The following is a 13,240-nucleotide window of genomic DNA, read 5'->3' on the forward strand; positions in this document are numbered from 1 at the left end:
ATAAAGGAACGGTTGGGAGCTATTGGTGTCATGAGGTCTGTGTGTGGGTATATTGGGAATCTGAGGATACAATGGGGACCTTGGTTGTTGAGCGGACTGTAAACACAGAAACCTGAATTGCCCACCCAGCAGGGGGTGAATCTTTAAATTCACAGTAGGACAGCTGACATCAGAAGGGAAAACAACTGTCCCTCAATAAACATTACATAATTGCTAGAGATTTCCGGAGAAACGAGGAGCCAGATGCCAAGAGCACCCCCGGTTCTGACCAGCCTTCCGTCCACCTTGATATAACCTAAAGAATATCATGAGACAACTTTATGTGAATATTTACACCTCAACATCATCATCTCATAATGATCCTCCATACAAATCACATGACCTCCTCATTGTTAGGGATGAGAAAATCAATTTTCATTTCACCAAAATTTTGTCAAAATTTTCATCAATTGGAGCTAAAATTAAGGTAAATGTTTATGGTCTTTGAAGAGACAGTGATCTATAAATGGCTCCTGAGGGTTATGGAAGCTCCTTTCACCTGTCCTGCTCCAGCTGTTGAGCTAAAAAAAAATCTTGGTGTGTGGGATTGCTGCACCTGCCCACTATGTGCTGTGGTTCCATCCATTTGTAAAAAGTTTGGGAGGGGAAGATGGAGGTGTCTGATTGATACAGCCAAAGGTTCTGAAGATCTGAGCAATATTGTACTACAGATTGAAGACCTATTGAACCAATGCGGGCATTGCATATGGCGGCCATACAGGCAGCAATTTTTTATCCAGGCACAGCCAATCACCAAATAAAATTCTTTAATTGTCCACCATCGATCAACAAAATTCTGCCACAGCCCATGAACACAGCACAGTGGAAATTGATGAATTGCTTCCTATGGGGGAAGGTTTTGTGTTTCAAATTTTTATCCAAGAGAATTGTTGTTAAAAGATCGATTGATGATATTATTGCATGTGTCCAGGTTAGGATATGTGTTATAAAGAGACCCTGTCATTTGGATACGCGGTGTTCAATAGGGAGGTCTTGACTCCCTTGACCCCGCACATGTAGTCATGGCTTAACAGCTCTTTAGAGTCGGAGACACAGGGCAGGGATAAGAAGGCTTTAATCTGCCCCCAGGTCATGTGACCCTGTTAACACCTTGACCTCCCATTCTATACTTGATGACTCTGTGCTGGTACAACACAAGAGATCACTTTCTTCATTTGTAAAACAGCCTCACCATTGTTTCTGGAGGGAGATCAGAGACTGGGATCAGATGTGGGCTTCACAAAATTCTTTGCACGCTAGAAACATTTTTTTACTCTCCAATAATTGAAGGGCCTGGTAGATGAAAAGGCAATTCTGTTTTTAATACTTGTACGCTTTTTATTAAACAAATCTTAGTGATCCTGCCATGAAGGTCCTTGTTTAGCCGTTTTCCTGTTATAGGGTGACAACGCTCTGGTCCTGCCTCTCTATTATGTTCCTGTGTTGTCACCGTGTCACACACATTCTCTTTGGTGAATACAATATAAGGGGATTATTCAACAAGCGAGTTGCTTGCTTGGTCCACTGTTGTCACCATTAGGGGTCCTGCGTTGGGAAATGCCAAGCAAGTGGCTACAATGAGGCAATCAGCGTAGATCGGCTCAGTTCTTGTTTATGTCCCTTGAATGTGTAACAAGCAATACACATATGTAATATGTAACGTGGATTATAAACCAGACCCAGATGGAATTTTCGTACATTGCAGCAACAAATTCCAGGCAGTGAAGTCTAATGATTAGCCAGCTCTGTATCTGACCTGTGCTGAAAATTCTCTGCAGCCTGGTGGAAATCTCTCACCGCCGGTGACTCAGTTCCCAATATGAGCAAATCCCCAACAGGAGGCCGTGTGGACTTTGAAGTGTGCCAGCCTCCATAATCTGGGTTTAACCCCATAATCCCCACCGAGGCACAGCTTACATTCACCCAGCGCCAATGTCATCATTCAGGAGTCAAGGCTACAAAAATATTCTGTGCTGGAAAATTTGGCTGCAGCCGGTTATAATAATCGTTCTGGCAGCCGCTGACATCTGGAACGTGACCCAAGCCGTGCGCCTTCCTGATATAGCTTTGTACGTCACCATGGCTGCTGATTCTCAATAATGGTTTTCATGGGGGTTCTGGTATTTTGTTTTTAGTGTACATTGCTTGCAATACAACAAATCGGGGCTACATCTGTTTTTGGGATGAGCAAAAGTTTTTGTTTTCCTGAAATTTTGGCAAAAATCTGAAGGTTTTGGGAATTTTTGGCAAATGTATCAGAGTCACTGTAGAAGGCGATCTCTAAGACAACGTTCACCTCTCCAAAACCTCATCACCACACTGCTTCCACATTCACCACCTGACCCTGAGCCTCAATTGGAAAGGCAATCTTTACGCAGCATTCACCACTTGTTCCATTCTACTCCCTTCTTTCCCCAACACCACAAGCACCATCCTGCCCTCCGCCAACACCACCACACTACTCTCCTATTCACCTAAGTTGTATGCCCCATGACCCTTACCAGCAAATGACATAGTGAATAAGGTAGGCGATTTCCAGGTAACATTCACCCCTTGTTCTTTTATACCCCCCAACACCACCACCCACATTCACTCAAGTTGCCCGCCACCTGACTACATTAGAATCAATAGGAACGGCATTCTCTGGGCAACATTCACCTGTTGTAATATACCCTCCAACACCCCCACCACCACCCCTCATTCACCTGTATTATCTGCCCAGCAATCTTTGCCAGGAAAATGGTTTAGAGTCAACAGGAACAGCAAGCTCTAAGCAACATTCATCTCTTGTGCCCCCACCCTAACACCACTACCATTCTGCTCCCCCATTTACCTAAATTATCTGCCACCTGACTTTTGCCAGGAAAATGCATTAGAGTCATAAGGGAGAAGGCATTCTCTAGGCAACATTCACCTCCTGTTCCATTCTATCACCCTCCTTTACCTTAACACCACAACCACCATCCTGCTAACCCCAATGTCACCCCACTCCCCTATTCACCTTACCATCTACCACTTGACCCTTACTACCAAAATACATTATAGTCAATAGGGAAGGTGATCTCTAGTTAACACCTCTTTTTCCAGAATACCCCTCCGACCCCACCACCCTACTCCCATCATTCACCTGAGTTACCCACCACGTGACCCCCCTTGCCAGGAAAATGCATTCCTCAATAAGAAAGGTGATTTCTAGGCAAAATGTATTCCATCATATGCTCCCCTCCCCAACACTACCATCATCCCACTCCCCCCCAATCACCTAAGTTTGCCACAACTTGACCCTTGCCAGCAAATATTCCATAAGTCAAGACCAGAAATCCACCACTGCACTACACTTGCCATTGCCCTTCTTTGGGGCACCATCATGTAGGCATCATTAAGTGGGCCAATGGGTAGTGTGCAGACCACCTGACTCCAGCATGGCCACGCTCCTGCTAGATTTTGGGACTTAGAGAGTCATGTGACCACAGAAACAGGTGAGGAATTGGGGCTTTTAGGGTAACATACATTTATATAATCCAGCAAGGAATGTGGGGCAAACTTTACCAGGGGCCAATTCCTGCCCAGAAATCTTTTAATGATGCACTAGACTTTAAATCTAATTTTAAGTCCTAGGTGACATTTTTTTTTAATTACCCTGGACAGATTCTTGTGCCAAAAACAGCCTTTCATTTGTCCCTTATTTTATGTTTTCTTTCACACATAAAAAAGTCAAAAAGTCATAGAACATTTTACCAATACCAAATACAATACTAAAATGCAACAATAATGAAAAGGAACAAGAATGTAAAGAACATTAAAAAGATAAGACTCCTCTAAACACACACCCTACTCCAGTAGACTTTTGCAGTCCAATGAGCAAAATGAAAGCTTCCATAATTTTAACAAAATATCCCAACTGACAAAATTCATAATTTTGCAGCAAAACAATTTAACCAAAATCATGCAAAAAAAGTCAGAAAGTCATGAAAATCTTTTACAAAAACAACAAAAATGTAAAGAAAAGGGAATGCAAAGAACATTAGAAAGATGGGACTCCCCTAAACACACACCCAGTAGACTTTTACAGCCTAATAAGCAAAATTTACAATTTTGACAAAATTTGGGCAAAATTTTCCAACTGAAAAAATTCATAATTTTGTGACAAATCAATTAAACCAAAATCATCCCACTCAGCAGACAGAGAATATTACACCTGTGACCTGCCGTGCATCAATACAGTTACATATTTACCTTGAAGCCACGTCAGGTTATGTTACGATCTTTTCTGCCAATTGAACATGTCGTACAATTTACAATCTATTCAGAATCTAGTAAATGAATCCTCTGCCAGTAAAAATGCTGAAGGGTGAAGTATTCTCCAGATTTGCAGAAGAGAACTTGCTGAAAGCATTGAGAGCCAGCTCAGCCGGTGACCCCGCGCAGAGCTGTTGTCACTGAATAATAACATGTAGAGGTGAGCAGTGAAAAGCCCTTGAGAGTCTATAAGTCCCGCCTCTCCCAGGGCACTCAGCCAATCAGCAGCAAGTGTAGGCAGCCAGATTGGAAAGTGAAGGTGAACTGAAGAATCATAAACTGATATAAGTGAGCAAACAAAAGACTGATCTGAAACAATTCTTATCTCAAGGCATTGCACTGAATTCGGTCATAAATCATTCAAGCTGAACTCCAGCTACACAATATAGAGATACGAATATGGGGGCTAAATTTTCTAGGTATTACTGACCAACCAGTCCTGAAAACTACACAGCTCCACCACACAGACCAACAGGTACACAGACCTGTATTTTCTCTGCTGCAGTTAAGTGACATGGACCGGTCATCTCCCCGCCCACTGGCCCATGACAATAAAGGAACAGCAGTAGACTGATGAGGTCTTCCCTCTGCTAGGAATACATTATCAGATTTTATTTTGGATCATTTTTTTCGAACAATAAAATTGATCTGTTTACAGTGATCGCAGACCCCCCTGTCAATGAGCCACCGATGCTGGGCTTTCTTATTAGCAAAACCAGCATGCACCATGAACAGCCCTTCAATACATATGACAATAGCTGACTACCTTCCAGGGGTCAATGGGTGACAACATTCAATGGAATCCAAAGACTCCAACAAACATTTTATCTCTCCAATAAATCCTGTTTTTATCTACAACATTTAAAATTCCCGTCTAATGATAGGCAACCCACCCTCATTCACATGACATCCAATAAAGCGAGCTATGTTAGTTATGTGGAAGATTCTGCTGTACAAGTGACCCATTATTTACAGAGCAAAGGATGTCCAAGTGACTATTTATATCCATATTACAGCAGAGCTGTGGGTAAAAAAGATTTATTTATTTTCCTCCTGCACCAAACGCCTGGGCCGGCCCAGATATTACCATAAAAATATATCAGTGATATCATCACGTGGCATGTGCATTGAGCAGAGCTGTGGGAGGGGTTCAGTAGCTCCACCCACCAAAGGCTGCCTGCAGAGAATAATAGGAGGGGCAGAGAAAAGACCAGTCACCCTGCACAAGAAGAGAGAGCAGCAATGAGCGGTCTGTATCACAGGAAGTTCCTGAATGACTTCACAGTCCTGAAAAAAATACACAAAGCTCACTAAGGTTGTTCTACAACTCACAGCTGTTCTCATCTTTTTAGTGTGGGGTGACAAGTCTTAGCATTTTCTTACACCTAATATTAAAAAAAAGAATATTTTCATTGCTAACAAATGTTTCTGCCGATATATGCAACTGTCCACATGGGATAAATCTCCTGAGCTCTAATATCCCCCATGTGGCTATAGTACTGGTTACCATTCAGTCCATGACAAATTGTTCATTCTGTAAAATCCCGCCACCTCTGACACCTGTCCTACACCCCACAGCTGCTACAACCCAATCCAAGCAGATGCCATGGCATGAAACCCCACCAGATGTCTTCTGATGCACATTATACAATGCATGGGAATAAGAGGCAGACAAGCAAACCACATCAGAAAAAGACTTATATTAGAAAAAAAGGAATACTCTGCCTCCTAGTGTCCTAACTGTTCATTGTGAATTCTGTGAAATCTCAAAATCATCTAAATGTCACCACCTGACTGGGCAATCAGCGTCAGATCTATGTGCAGGGGACTGATACAGAATACGATTGGAGAGTTCAGGTTGGTGCATGTATAGTTTTGTAAGTCTATAGGAGATTGTATGAAAATTGTAAAGTCAGATTGTATGGGGTATGGTGGGCTTACAACCACGACTGTTGCATTCAGCCTTTGCTCACTCCGCAGCACGCACCATGTAAGGGTGCAAACATCACTGACCAATGCAAACAGCAGATCAACTCCCCCCCATAACCATATCCCCCCAAAAGACATCTGCACCCCAGCACACATAGCTCCCCACCACCCCCCAAATCCATATCCCCCAGAGAGATCTGCACCTTGGCACCCAGAGCTCTCCAGCAGACACAGATCACTCCGGAGTGTTCCCCATCCTTCTAGGTATCTTCACTCTGGCACACATAGGGAACCCCCAGTATTCATTCCTTCATTATTATCTGCACCCTGGCACACACAGTTCACCTCCCTGGTATTTATTCCTTTAATGAGATTTGCACTTTGGTGCTCACAGATCTGCACTCAGCTTTGGCATTTACCGTTACAATAAGGTGTGAACTCCGGCACACATAGCTCAGCATGCAATATGCATCCCTCCAGTGGGATCTGCACCCCGGCACACACAGAGCACCGTCCAGTGAAGTTTGCACTGCAGCAGACACAGCTTACTCCCCAGTGCCCATCTCTCCAGTAAGATCAACTCCCTTGCACACTCAACCCCCAGTACCCATGCCCCAATAGAGATCTACACTTTGGCACAAACAGTGCACCACCCCCTAGTGTCCTTCCCATCAGTGAGATTTGGCAAACAGTTTACCTTTACTAGTAAAATCTGAATCCCATAAACAGCTCACCCCTCAGTGTCCATTACACCGGGGATCTGTATTCAGACACCCCAGCTCACCCCCTGGTATTAATCTACAAAAACAAGTGCACCCTGGCACACATAGAGAACCCATGGTATCCATCCCGTCATTAATATCTGCACCTTGGCACATACACAGATCACCCCCCTGGAATTCATCCCTTCAGTGAGATTTGCACCCTGGCACACACAGCTCACCCCCCAGTGTCCATCTGCACTCAAGAACCCCAACTTACCCCCTGGTATTTGTGCCGACTCCATGCACTCCAGCATACAATGTCCACCTCTGCAGCGTGATCTGAACCCTGGCACACACAGAGCACCATTAGGTGAAGAATACACTCACGCAGATGCAGCTCACCCCCACAGTGGTATTATTATTATTATTATTATTAATAAACAGGATTTATATAGCGCCAACATATTACGCAGCACTGTACATTAAATAGTGTTCATCCTTTCTTTGAGATTTGCACCTTGGCATACACAAATCAATCCCCAGTATCCATACCCCGATAGAGTTTGGCACACATAGTACACCCCCCGGAATCCATGCTGCCCATGAGATTTGCACTCAGCTCACCCCACAAAGTGCATTCCTCCAGCGTGATCTGAACCCTTGCACACACAAAGTGCCATCAAGTGAAGACTGCACTCCAGAAGACACAGCTGAACCCCCCATCCCTCCAGTAGGATCTGCTCCCTGGCACACTCAAGCCCTAGTATTCATACCCAGGAGTGATCTGCACCTTGGCACACACAGAGCAATCTTTAGTGAAGATTGCACTCCAGAAGTTGAAGCTCATCCCCCAGTGTCCATCCTTTCATTGAGTAATGCACCTTGGAACACACAATTCAACCCCCAGTATCCATACCCCAAGAGGGATCTGCACTTCAACACAAACAATGCACCCCCAGTATCCACCCTGGCAGTGGGATTTGCACCCTGGCACACAAAGCTTACCCTCCAGTGTCCACCCCATGAGTAAGGCTAGGTACACACATGCAATAATTGTTGTTGGAAAACGAACGACTAATGACCGATCAATAAATATGCACGATAATTTTGAACGATCGTATTAAGCACAATTCTGTACATATAACGATACGATCATTCAAATATAATCCACCAACTAGATATGATCATTTGAACGATGCAGGGAGTGACATGTAAAGGAGAAAGTGTACTGCAGAACAATCCATGATGACTGAACGACCATACACACATTACATTGCGAACAATCGTCACCCAATTAGATCCACCGGGGCAGTCGTTTTTGTTAACGATTATCGGACGATCAGTCGTTAGTCGTTCATCTTCCAACGATAATTATTGCAATGTGTACGCAGCCTAAGATCTGAAGATCTGCCCTCCCATGAGTAAGATCTGTCCTCCCATTAAAAGGATCTGCCCCCCCCATGAATAAGATTTGCCCTCCCATGAATAAGATCTGCCCTCCCAGGAGTAAGATCTGCCCTCCCACACACAACTTATTCAAGACACCCCAGCTCATCCCTGGTACTCATTACTATATTAAGGTGTGCACCCCAGCAAACACAGCGGGCTCCAGTGACCACCCCTGCAGTGCGATTTGTACCCCTGAATACACATAAAATCCTAATAAATAGACTTACAGTGTAATCACCAAATAGCAAAATACCCCGAAGCAACCAAATGCCCTCCTGGGTGCCGCTATCTTTGATGTAATGTCAGCAGCCCCATAGGGCCCAGAGCTGGCACCCGATAATATTCTCCGTTGCTACGTTTTGGAAGCTTTTTTTGGTTCATATGAGTAATAAATTCTCTGCTCTTATTTTTTCTGATATTCACACAGAAGATTTGTGTATCTCCCGATGTAGAATTTTATCTGAAGTGTTCCTGCAATCTGTACTGTTGTGTATACAATCGGGGGATTCTCCCCACCTCCTCTCCCACAAATGCCCTTGGATAAAGGGGGTCCCTGGCACACAGCTGCCCTTGTTGTGATGACAAAAAAAGACCCTCAGAGTTGTACAAAAATGTGACACAAACTATTAATGGGTGAAAGTCAGAGATCTCAAAGCCTCCATTCACCGGAACAAACCCGGCTTCAGTCCCATATGGACCGGACATTCCTGAACCAGCAAAACACCAACCTGATCACAAATCCACAGTGTCATTCCCACATTCCACGGGATCACCTCCATCAATATACTCCTGTGACCAGGAAATCTGCCCTCCAGTCTCCAATCAATGAAATCTGCCCTCCATTCTCCACTCTGTGAAATCTGCCCTCCAGCCTCCAATCCATGAAATCTGCCCTCCATTCTCCAATCAATGAAATCTGCCCTCCAGCCTCCACTCTGTTCTGCCCTCCATTCTCCAATCAATGAAATCTGCCCTCCAGCCTCCACTCTGTGAAATCTGCCCTCCAGCCTCCAATCCATGAAATCTGCCCTCCAGTCTCCACTCTATAAAATCCACCCTCCAGCCTCTAATCCATGAAATCTGCCCTCCATTCTCCAATCAATGAAATCTGCCCTCCAGCCTCCACTCTATAAAATCTACCCTCCATTCTCCACTCTGTGAAATCTGCCCTCCAGCCTCCAATCCATGAAATCTGCCCACCAGCCTCCAATCCATGAAACCTGCCCTCCAGCCTCCACTCTATAAAATCTACCCTCCAGCCTCCAATCCATGAAATCTGCCCTCCATTCTCCCCTTTTTTAACTTTGCCCACTGGCCTCCCCTTCAGTAAATCTGCCCTCCAGCCTCCCCTCTTTAGCCTCTATTTTGATGAAATCTGCCCTCCAGCCTCCACGCTATGAAATCAGCATTCCAGCCTCCAATCCATGAAATCTTCCCTCCATTCTCCACTCTGTGAAATCTGCCCTCCAGCCTTTACTCCAAGAAATATGCCCTCCATTCTCCAATCCATGAAGTCTGCCCTCCAGCCCTTATTCTAAAAAATCTGCCCTCCAGCCTCCACTTTATGAAATCTGCCTTCCAGCCTCCACTCCATTAAATCTGCCCTCTAGTCTCCCCTTTGTTAATTCGGCCCTCCAGTCTCCCATCCTATTTCGAGGAATGAACCTGTTATAGAGAAGCAGCGGGCGCAGGTCACATGACTTTCTGTAATGTCTGATGAGTTAGCTAATATGAGTACAGAAAGATGTCGCTCATCCTCTGTGTTGGGGTTTCACTTCCAGCTACACAAGTGATTCATTGGAGAGCATAAAGAAGAACCCCACTTTCGGTTCTCAATACCGAGCAGTAACGTGGCCAATCACATAGCCAGAGGAATGGGCTGCATGGCTGGAGGCCAGGAGGATTCTGGGTTTCTGGCTTCCCATTTCCTGGCATACACCGGCCTGGTAACGTAGTGCCTACATACAGGAAGTGGCTGCAAAGAGGCTGCAGGCGATCAACAGCACTGAGATGAGAAAATAAAGTGAGTACATTGTAATTAAAGTGAGTACAATATTGTATCACCGACATTCATTATCTCGGCTTCTGTTTACATTTTTGGTTTCAGGTTCAGCTTTGACCACAAGAAGGAACATGAACTCCGATCATCCCATGTGGGAAACGTGTCCCAGGGTCACCACCACAGCGTGACGGTTGTCACAGAAAGGGGATGTTGTTTTCTAGATGCAAATAAAGTTCGGTCCCCTTAACCCCTTCACGCCTGCAGTCCTGCATTTTGTATGATGGGCAGTGCAATGAGGGTGAATCTAAGCTTTGCTGCGGAATGAGCAGCACACACCTGTGCGCACTGATTATTCCTTGTCTGCATTGTCAGCAATGGTTGCCCTGGCTGATGAGGGTTTGGAATACCAGGGAGGCTGCCATTACAAATTATTTGGTGAATTCTGTTAATTTGACTCCATATTGGGATTCACCAAATATTCCCCCGGTCACCCGTAAGCCTTTTTGGAGAAGCCCCTCCCACCTGATCTTCCAGTGCCAATTCCCCGGACTGAGAGTGAGCTCTGTAGACCACACACATAACCAAACTTCCCTGTGCCGGGACTACATGCCCCATCATCCACAGCATTAGGGTGCTGTTGTCACTAAAGCCCCTGGAGGCGGAGCTGGGGAGTGGCTTGGGATGAAGCCTCTGAGGGTGGCGACAACATTGCCCCAAGGGGTAAAGGCATTGTAGCCCCAAACAGGAAAAGATATGGAAGAGAGAAGTGTAAATCAATCACAGATTGCACGGGAGGAATGTTCTGCACGCAGAACAACCCGCCCTGCAGGAGGCGCACAACGTGAGAAAACAGAGGATGAAAATGAGTCACCTCCAGGCGGTGCAGCCCACACAGATCACACCAACAATATTTATCCACAACAAATTCCAAATATATCCGCAGCAAAAACATTGGGGAAAAAAAGGAATCTGTGAAATGAGCACAGACTGAATCCGACTTCTGGCTGGGGTGCTGACCACTCACATGCACTACCTGCGGGGTGCGTCGCTCTGTATACAGCGGGCTACACAGGAATCATTGTAGGGAGATGGATGGGGTGGGAGTAAAGGAGCTTAGGGGTTTGGGAGGTGGCCAATCACGGATGGTTTGACAGTAACTGCAACCTTCTACAGTCTAGCTCTTTTGGACAATAGGGGCCCTGGAGTAATCTGGGCCCTGGGCAATTCTACAGTAAAACCAAAGGAAAGAACATGGATTACCAACGTAGAGCAAAATCCTTCTCATTGAGGGCCCTTCACTATCAAGCATGAATGCAGCCATTGGAGAAATGTATGGTGGTCTGGGGCCACACACACAGCAGAGCACCCTTTCAGGATGGCAGCACCTCACGAGGTCTTAGATTGACCCAAAAACACCTAAATAAGTTTTAGTTGGACATCTCATTCCAAAACCATGGCCATGATTATGGAGTTTGCCACCTCTCCATGACTATCAACATGGAATTGGCCACCTTCTCCTCATGATCATTGATATGGAGCTGCACCACCCTCCCCATGGAGCTGCACCACCCTCCCCATGGAGCTGCACCACCTTCCCCAATGACTATAAGGAGTTTCCACACTCACATTACTATATTTATGAAGTTGGTCACCTTCTCCTCATGATATGGAGAAGCACCTTCCACCAATGGTCATTAATATGGACTTATCTCTCTATAACACCCTCAACTTTCCACAAAATTCTGGAGGGTTTGAAAACCCATTTATGAGGTTCTGATGTTGGATTAGAAGACCTGGCTCACTGTTCCAATTTACCCTGGCCAATAATCCAGTTTGGTCCTGTGGCCATCAATCCAAAGAGAAGAACATGGCTTAGCGAGCTAAATCCTTATCTTTGAGGGCTCTTTACACCAGCCATGAATGCAGCCATTGGAGTAAAGTATCATGGGCCACACACCCAGCAGGGCACTCTGTCAAGATGACAGCACCTCACTGGGTCTCCAATTTACCAAAAAAACTCCTAAACAAGCTTGAGTTGGACATTTCATTCAAAATCCATAGCCATGAATATAGAATTGGCCACTTCTCCATGACTAATATTATGTAATTGAAGAAGTTGCCCCCACCCCATTACTATTAATATGCAATTGGTTGTGTTTTCTTTGTGGTCCTTGATATGGAGTTGCACCTTCAACCAATGACCATGATTATGGAGTTGGCCCGTCTTGCAATGACCATCTCCATCAACATGGAGTTGACCCTTTTGTGGTTGCCACAGCCTCCACGTTCATGGAATTTGCCCCATCTATGAGGTCAGGTGCTGATGTTGGATGAGAAGACCTGGCTCATCATTCCAATTCATCCCAAAGAAGGATTGTTGGGCATTCCATTCCAAAACCATGGCCAAAAGATTTTAGTGTTTTGTCTGTCAATACCATTTCATCCCAAAGGCGTTCAGTAGGGATGAGGTCAGGGCTCTGTGTAGGACACTTGAGTTCCCCCACACCAAACTGGTGACCCCATGGAACAGATATGGCCAAAATAATTCCTACATATGTCTCGTTCGTATTCTACCCAAAAACAAAAAACTTGGGCTTTGCTTATTGTTCATTGATACAAATGTTACAGCAAAGTGTTGTCAGGTGGCAGATTGAACCCAGTATGAGGAAATGAGAAGCGGCCACAGACTGACAGCAATACAAATACCATACAGACAAGGAAAACCTGATCCTGCTGTGACCACATCTGTCACACTCCTCAGATTGTAAATACTCCCATTGTCTGCTGTGCCCAGAAACCGTCCAACCACTTGACAAAT

The 13,240-nt window shown here is 45.1% G+C and overlaps 1 protein-coding gene across 2 annotated transcripts in view; it reads right to left on the reverse strand.

Moving 5' to 3' along the window:
- The window catches only part of STARD8 (StAR related lipid transfer domain containing 8), a 74,967-nt gene that overhangs the window by 51,696 nt on the left and 10,031 nt on the right, over nucleotides 1–13,240 (reverse strand). The window contains exon 1 of one of the 2 annotated variants that reach the window (XM_072429777.1): nucleotides 4,276–4,458. The exons of the other annotated variant lie outside the window; for it this stretch is intronic. The gene's annotated coding sequence lies outside the window, so the exon portion shown is untranslated. Of the gene's footprint in view, nucleotides 1–4,275; nucleotides 4,459–13,240 lie in introns of those variants that run through there. 2 annotated transcript variants of the gene reach the window in all.

The sequence above is a fragment of the Pyxicephalus adspersus genome, chromosome Z (assembly GCF_032062135.1).
Source record: "Pyxicephalus adspersus chromosome Z, UCB_Pads_2.0, whole genome shotgun sequence".
NCBI lineage: Eukaryota > Metazoa > Chordata > Amphibia > Anura > Pyxicephalidae > Pyxicephalus > Pyxicephalus adspersus.